Raw genomic sequence first — 8,286 nt, 5'->3', positions numbered from 1 at the left:
AAGTCAAAGGGGCTGAAAGAAGGCTAGTGGGGCTGGAGCTTGAGAAGTGAAGGTGAGTGTTGTGAGGTGAGCCTGGTGGTGGAGACCCGATTAGGCAGGAACTCGTGGGCTGGTTACGGGTGTTTTACCTTTACCATTGAAGCAATGGGGTGCCACTGAAGTGTTCTAAGGACGGGTGGGGTAGGGGCAGCCTGACAAGAGGGGTGTTTTGGAAGAATCCCTCCAGCTATATGTGTTGGGGAGAAAGGATTGAAGACGAATAGACCAATGAGGGGTCCATGAAAGTCCAAATGAGAGACGATGGTATCTTGGACGGATGTGGCGATGATGGGGAAGGTGAGAAATGGGCGGAATGGAGAGCTGTGCGGGAGTGGAGGGGCTTGGTGTCAGATTGGATATGGGTCAGGGTTAGGGGAGGGACAGGGCAATGTCAAGGTGATTCCTAGGTTTCTGGAGAGGTATTTGAGAGGAGGAACGTCAAAAGAGAATTGGGGTTAAGCTCACATTCATTGGAGCGGGGTATGATGGGGGCAGAAGAGGAAGTTTTGTAGATCATGTGACATCTAGGCGATACCAAGTGTGCAGTTTTATGTCCCTGTCTGGTGCTCAGAAGAGAGGTGTGGCCTAGAGACACACATTTGAAAGTCATTTGCATGGAATGTTACAGAATATTTTGTGACTGCTGTGGATCACTGAAAGAGACTCAGAGGTGGCAGTTTGGAGCTTTAAAATAAGTCACAAGTGGTTAGAAGGAAGGTTGTATTGCACAGTGGTTAGAGCACTATTCTATCAATGGAGGGCCAGCCAGCAACTGGGGTTCCAGTTCCAGCTGTTTGACCTTGGGCTAGCCTCATCTTTTTAATTTTCTTATATGAAAAATGAGGATAATAATATGTTTTTTTCTACCTTGCACAGTTCATGAGAGGGTCAAATGAGATAATATATATGAGAGTGCTTTGCAAATTGTTGTTTTCGTAATAGATTGCAAGGTGGCTTAGTACCAGGCTGCTCAAATTCATTTCAGAGTTGAAGCTAAATGTATATTTTTTTAGCATATGCTGGTCTGACATGGAACAAAATAATTATTTGATTTTTAAAAGTGTCTCTAATATTTCTACATTTTATTTTAGCTGAAGTCATTGTGCTCTTTAATACAGAATAATGGACAGAGTGATGGGGGTTCGATGAGCTGATGTACCGCAAAGACATACAGAGCCAGACAAGGTCTGGAGAAGGACACCTACATTGATGCAGAGGATGGAGGGAATTCTTTGTGAGGGATGATAAAAGAATTAGGGCTCCTCACTCTGGAAAGACACAGGCTGAGAGGAGAGTATGATTGAAATGTATAAAATAATGAAAATCATAAGATAAAAATATGAACTTATTAAATCTCAGAATATCAGAACAAGGGACATCCTTATCATTGAAAAGAAATCGTTTTAGGGCAAATTAAAAATAGAACTTCTTTTCACAGGAATAGTAAGCGTATGGAACTTACTATTCAAGTTTGCAAGGACTAAACCCAAATATTATAAGAGAAAGATTTATATTGTTTGGAGGGTAGATTCCTAGGTGATTATAAAATAAAACTGAGACTATTTGGGTAAACTTCCCAAATCTCGGAGGAGGACACCAGAGAGTAACTGTTCAAGCAAAGTTTCCTGTCCCTATCTGACATGCTCAGGATTCTTGAATGGATGAAAACAGAGCACAGAATTTGAGCTCAGAGGGCCAAAATGCAAATTTGATCTTTCTGACCTTAGGGAGTCACCTCTTCTTTTTTTAAATTAAATTTATTGGGGTGACAATGGTTAGTAAAATTACATAGGTTTCAAGGGTACAATTTATCACACATCATCTATATATCACATTGTGTGTTCACCACCCACAGTCAGTTCTCCTTCCATCACCATATATTTGATCCCCTTTATCCTCATCTCCCACCCCCCTCCCCCCTTACCCTCTGGTAACCACTAAACTGTTGTCTGTGTTTATGAGTTTCTGTTTCTTTATTTGTTTGTCTTGTTCTTTTGTTGTTTTCGGTTTTATACACCGCATGTCAATGAAATCGTGTGGTTCTCGACTTTTTCTGTCTGACTTATTTCCCTTAGCATAATAATCTCAAGATCCATCCATGTTGTCACAAATGGCACTATTTCATCTTTTCTTACGGCAGACTAATATTCCATTGTGTATATATACACATCTTTATCCAATCATCTATCGAAGGATATTTTGGTTGTTTCCATGTCTTGGCCACCCTAAATAAAACTGCAAAGAACACTGGAGCACATATATCTTTACGGATAAATGTTTTCAGATTTTTTGGGTATATACCCAGGAGAGGGTTTGCTGGGTCATATGGTAATTTTTTGAGGAACCTCCACACTGCCTTCCATAGTGGCTGACCCAATCTACATTCCCACCAGCAGTGTATGAGGGTTCCTTTTTCTCCACAGCCTCTCTAGCAGTTGTTGTCTTGTTGATGATAGCCATTCTAACAGGTGTGAGGTGATATCTCATTGTAGTTTTGGTTTGCATTTCCCTAATAGTTACAGAAGTTGAGCATTTTTTCATGTATCTGTTGGCTGTTTGTATGTCTTGTTGGGAGAAGTTTCTGTTCCTGTCCTTTGCCCATTTTTCAATTGGATTGTTTGTCTTTTTGTTGTTGAGTGGTATGAGTTCCCTATGTATTTTGGATGTTAGATTTTTATGTATCTCAGTTTCTTCATTTGTTAAAAAAACGCAGGAAAAAATAGTCATATCAACATTAATACCTGCCTAGCTATTGTGAGAAATTCCAATGAAGGGATGTTTCTGGAAGTGCTTTGTAGTTGATGAACAGGTATTAAATTTATGAGCATAAGGATTTCCACTTTCATTGTAGCATTTCCAGTTCTATGCCCGCCAGGTGGGTTGACCTTCACTTTGCCCTTCCTACGCCTGGCTTTGTTTGGGAGCAGTATTTGTCAACTCAGGAATGAAGAAGAAGATGGAGGTCAAGGTATAATCTCTTGTTCTCTTGGGAGGTGGAGAAAGGACAGACCCCTCTTCTCTCAGCCCTTTTTTCCTGCCTGTGAAGATCTGAAGGTAAGGAGAACCGAAGATAAGGAGAACTTTGCGAGCATGTCTTCTCCTTTGGATATTTTGGTGGTAAGATGCCACCTGAAAAACTGGGGTGTTCTGTTCTCTGGGCAGCTTCGAGGGTTCTTGTGGATCTTTGGGAAACTAAAGAAGGCCCGCACAGCGGCTGGATGAGAAAAAAATTGGGGACTGGTTTATTATGGCTTCTCATAGCTTTAGGATTTGTGGGAGAGAGAAAAATATGACTGACATTTCCTGTCAAGATGGCCATTACAGTTCGCCGTGGCAGGAGAGCTGATGGAGATTTGGAGAGAGTTTGTTTTGCCTGGAAGGTCCTCTGAATTTCATGTGTATCCCTTGGGAATCTACTTTGGCAACAGCAGGAAGAGACAACTGACAACAAGATGACTATATGAACCGCTTCACCTGACTTCTAAGCGCTCCCCCAGACAAGCTCACCTGACCTCATTTCCCCTGGGGAACAGAGCATGGCCCCTACGCCCGGCTGCCCTGGATTTGAATTTTGGCTTCACCACTAGTTAGCGGTGTGGGCTCAGTTTCCAATCCAGAAAATGGTACCCCCTTCCCCATCCTTGAGTTGCAGTGAGGATCAAATGCGATTATATTTGTGAAACACTTAGCATAGTGCCTGGTATACCTAGGCCCTCAGTAAATGTCCGTGTTTGTCATGACCACTGATGCATTCTGCTTTAAGGGCACTGACTGCTAGATGACAAGCTCTGTGAAAGCAGGGCCCAGGATGTGCTTTGCTTACCGTTGCGTCTGCGGTGCACACATGACACCTGAAGAAACAAATCTGCACCAAGAACCTGTCATCCCCTCTTGGTGCAAGTTGCATCCATTCAGGGCCCAGCTAAAGGCTCGTTTCCTTGGTGAAAGCAGCTTGTATCGATCTTGCTCTCCCAGAAACTCCTGGAGCACACACTGCTGCCCCGTGGTAGCCATGGATTTGTATCATTGCCTTGGTGCTGTAAGTTAACCTTGCCCTTCGGGGGTGGTCAGCATTTAGGGAACATTGGCTGTGACCAGGGCCCTTAGTTAGAGACAACCAGGGAGTGAATTCCTTAGACTCAGGACCTGTAGCTGACATTTTCTCCCCTGCAGGGGACCCAGTGTTGTCTCAGACCTGAGGGAAGCCTGTTCTTCTGCGCTGCCTTTCACACATGACAGTGGGGTGCTTTGCCAGAACCTCTCAGTCTGAGGTCCCAGGAGACATTTTCTGGCACTTAGGGCTTCCTCATTCCAGGTATCTTTGAGTTGATGGGAAAGCTATACGAGTACAGGGGGTTTGTGTTATTGCTGATTTGTCCCAAAAAAACCATAAAGCAATGCTCAGAATATCTTACAAGAATACCATTCACAACAGCCAGTGGGTGCCACTTTCATGTAACACAGAGTGATTGCTTAAAAGATTCTCCTGCCTTTCCTTTTGTTCTGAAATCACAAAAGCCAGTGGTAGAAGCTGGAATGGATCCCCTGAATTTCTTTCTTCCTTTCTTCTCTGCAAAAAGGATCAAGGGCAATGTCATTTTAAAGGCAGGTATGGGGTAGTGGCACCAACCAATACCTTTATGCCTCCTGCCTTCAGTTTCGCTATGTCTCAGGTCCATTTTCTGATGTGGATTCCAGGCCACCCTTCGCATTTCTAATGGAGCCAGGAACCACGGTGACCTCTCCCTGCAGATTCTAAGCCAGGGTCAGTAACCCAGCTATTCCTTCCTTTTCACTTCAGCTTGTCACATTTCTGATCGTTTTTCCATTTTTGTCCTCTCCTTTTCTTTAAAGTTTTTTGTGGAGTTAAAAATAACCACAAGGAGACCTTGTGATCCTCTTCTCACTGACCCAGATATTTTAAGAGCTGGAGGATTGACAGCAACTTCTCATCGGGGGATACAGGCTAGCTCTCAGAAGCCGATTAGCTAAATGTAATAAAATATTAATCCTATTTCTCACACATAAAATACTCTCCTTGTTTTGCCTTACCTATCCAAACCTGATTCACCCTTCAATGTGTGGTAGAAAAAGGCATGAGCTTGAGGATAAAAGACTTGGAAACATAGCAGCTATCTGACCTTGGGCAAGTCACTTCAGTGTGTGAATCTTGATTTCTTCATCTGTAGAACAGAGAGGCTGATAATCCCCTGACGTGAGGGTTGAGGGTCTAGGGTCCAGCCCATATGCACTCCGAAGAAATATTGTTAAACTCCAGAAAGCTTTTGAGTAATCGTAGAATCATCAATCTCTCCTATTTTTGGATGTTTGTATTAGTGAGTCTATCTACATTGTACAATTGAACAATTCGCCATATCTTCTCTTTAATACGAGGCTCTACTTTCTTCACATCCCCCGCAGGTGGATCGGTTCTTTGCAGGACAGCCCACCGAGCTGTGGGGTGCCAGGTGAGCCTGCCCTTCCCCTGCCCAGGCACTGCAGTCTGTAGAAAAGACCTATGGTGGTTCCTCTTCTATGTAACCAACTCTCAGAGGGTTTGATAGGGGCCTGAAGAGCTTGTGTTCTTTGGGTAAGAACACTATTCCTGGTTGTCGCATCACTTCCATAGATTGGCTGTTGTGGGTTGAATCGTGTCCCCCCCAAAAGATATGTTGAAACCCTAACCCTTGGTAGCTGTGAAGGTGACCTTATTTGGAAATAAGGTTTTTGTAGATGTAATCAAGTTAAGATGAGGTCACGCTGGATTAGGGTGGGCCCCAATCTAATGACTGATATCCTTATAAGAGAGAAATTTGGACACAGATGGAAGATCAGGCCCTGGGAAGATGGAGGCAAAGGTTGGGGTGACGCAGCCACAAGCCAAGGCGTGCCGAGGACTGCTGGGAGCCACTAGAAGGTAGGAAGAGGCTGGGTGGGATTCTCCCCAGAGCCTTCAGAGGGAGCACGGCCCTGCCAGCACCTTGATCTCAAATGTCCAGCTTCCAGAACTGTGAGAGAATACATTTCTGTTGTTTGAAGCCATCCAATTTGCGGTAATTTGTTAGCGCAGCTGTAGGAACTGGCACTCTGTCCACCATCTCCTCACTTCAGCTGACCCCTTCTGTACCCGAACTCCAGCCACTGTTTGACATCACCAGGTCCAGCAGTCCATCATCCTTACACCTCCTCACTGTCCATTGAGGCCCTCAGGCCTTACCTTCCACCCCACCTGACCTACGTCCTTGGCCCAGGCTCGACCTCCTTGCCTCTCTCCTCCTCTGCTGCCTTCACCTGGCAAACCCCCGAACCTGATAACACTCTACTCACCCATTCCCATCCGCACCCAGGCACCACATCTCAGAATGTGGCTGGATAAAAATACACAGCTGCTTACTGGGCTTAATTTTATGAACACAGAGCTCAAGTGGGTTCTCAGTGCTGCCTCATTTCCCTAGGAGATCACTTTGCTGTTCTTTGAGACGCTCTTTCATACCTTCTCTCTCCAGACCAGCTCCCTCCAGCACCTCTGGCTTTTCATTCCTCCAATAGGCCAAGCTTCTTGCTGCATCAAGACGTCTGCGCTTACTCTGCCTTCCCCACTTTCTCCCAGATCTTGCCATGGAACACCCCTCCCTGGATTCGTCGTTTAAAACAGTTCTAAAGGATAACAGAGGAACTACTCCCTAGGGCTGCTGTGTGGATTACATAAAATTACATATAAAAAATACTTAGCCCAAAGCCTGGCATGTTGTAAGCAATCAACGAATATTTATCAATAGTAATAATAATGTTACCCCCAATATATTTAATAATAAATTAGTTAACCATTACCAAAGCACTTTTCTATAGCTTTACCTGTAATGATTCAGTTATTCTTTACAACCCCTGAGATAGTTACTATTAGGCCCACTTTATAGATAAGGAAACTGAGAAGAGATATAGGGATTTACCCGACACCAGTGGAGCCAGCGAGTGGTGGAGCCAGGACCCCAGTCTGGCAGTGTGGCTTCAGCGCGCATGCATGTAAGTGTTGTGATGTTTTGCCTCTGCTCAAAAATGGGCTTTACACCTTTTGCATAATCTTTCCTGGGGCGTTCAAGATGCTTTCCCATCACTGATTCTGTCTTGTGGTGGGTAATCGTGAGACTTTTGGTCTGTTATATATAAATAATTTAGTTTAAGAGATGGAGCTTAAAATTCTTTCAGGAAGAAGCATTTGTACTTGTTTTCTGCCATGGGTTTTAGTTAGCGAAACCTGACCTAATACCTTCAATCTGATGATGATATTGGAAAGTGCATGTCTATGAGACCCAAAAAGTATGTGTTTGGGAGCATATAGCAGTTACTGTGTTTTCCACTTCTTATTTAGTTGTTTAGTTTCATACAGATAAGTTTAGTAACTTCTTCAATTTACCCAAGATATCTGAGTCAAGGAAAATGCAGGCTTATGAATAGATGGATGTATGCTTTAGGCACATTTTCCAAATCTGTCTCTCTTTAAGTAAGAGGAGCATGTGGAAAATGAGACTGTTAGATTGTCTTTGGATCGAGGTCACGCGTCCCATGGAAACTAAGGCCCAATATTGTCAATAATGGCCTCAATAGCAGAAGTGTTCTTGGATAAGAAACCTCATATTTTGAACATTTTTTCCTACCCCTTTTTGCATTGATTTATTTTCTCACCCCCTCTCAAAATTACCTTCAGTTTACCTACCTCTCTTGATCTGTCATAACATTTGCTACTGACAGCACACATTTGCCATTTATTTACATTTACTTTTTATGGATATGTTCACTTCATGTAGTTGAGTGATTATTAATGAGATAAAGGAGAGTAAACTAATCATAAGACAAGATGGCAAATTCAGGTCATATTTAGCTATTCCTTGCATAAATCTAAGGATGTGCTTTTTGCATACAAAGCAAGAATATGGTAATTATGAGTGTCTTCTTTAGTTATGACAAGTAAGGTCAGGCAGGATCTAGTCTTAATATTTATAGCACAATGTTGTGGGGTGATCTCTGAGAGCTAGAGCCCTAAGTTCTGTGGTGTGACCTTGGGCAAGTTTCTTAACGTCTCTGAATCTCTAATTATAGCTACCTAAAATGATGGGTTGAATTAAAGATCCTTTTAGGATAAAAAATTTTGGAACTCTACTTTGGATTATTTTTGTAGTTGAAAGTAAAAGAACAACATTTCTTTTTTAAAAGTTATTTTTAAAACAGTTCTACAATTCAGAAATTTTA

General features: G+C 43.0%; 1 long non-coding RNA gene across 2 annotated transcripts; it reads left to right on the top strand.

Moving 5' to 3' along the window:
* Positions 1-374: 374 nt before the first annotated feature.
* LOC141569317 (uncharacterized) lies at positions 375-5,944 on the top strand. 2 transcript variants are annotated; one of them, XR_012492821.1, is made up of 3 exons: positions 375-5,033; positions 5,461-5,507; positions 5,863-5,944. It is a non-coding gene; the product is annotated as an uncharacterized LOC141569317 (long non-coding RNA). The 2 variants fall into 2 exon arrangements; XR_012492820.1 differs by having other exon boundaries at positions 5,845-5,933.
* The last annotated feature ends 2,342 nt before the right edge of the window (positions 5,945-8,286 follow it).

This window comes from Rhinolophus sinicus, linkage group LG17, assembly GCF_036562045.2.
Source record: "Rhinolophus sinicus isolate RSC01 linkage group LG17, ASM3656204v1, whole genome shotgun sequence".
NCBI lineage: Eukaryota > Metazoa > Chordata > Mammalia > Chiroptera > Rhinolophidae > Rhinolophus > Rhinolophus sinicus.
Note: the sequence above shows the minus strand (reverse complement) of the source record. Positions and strands in the feature narration are given on the sequence as shown.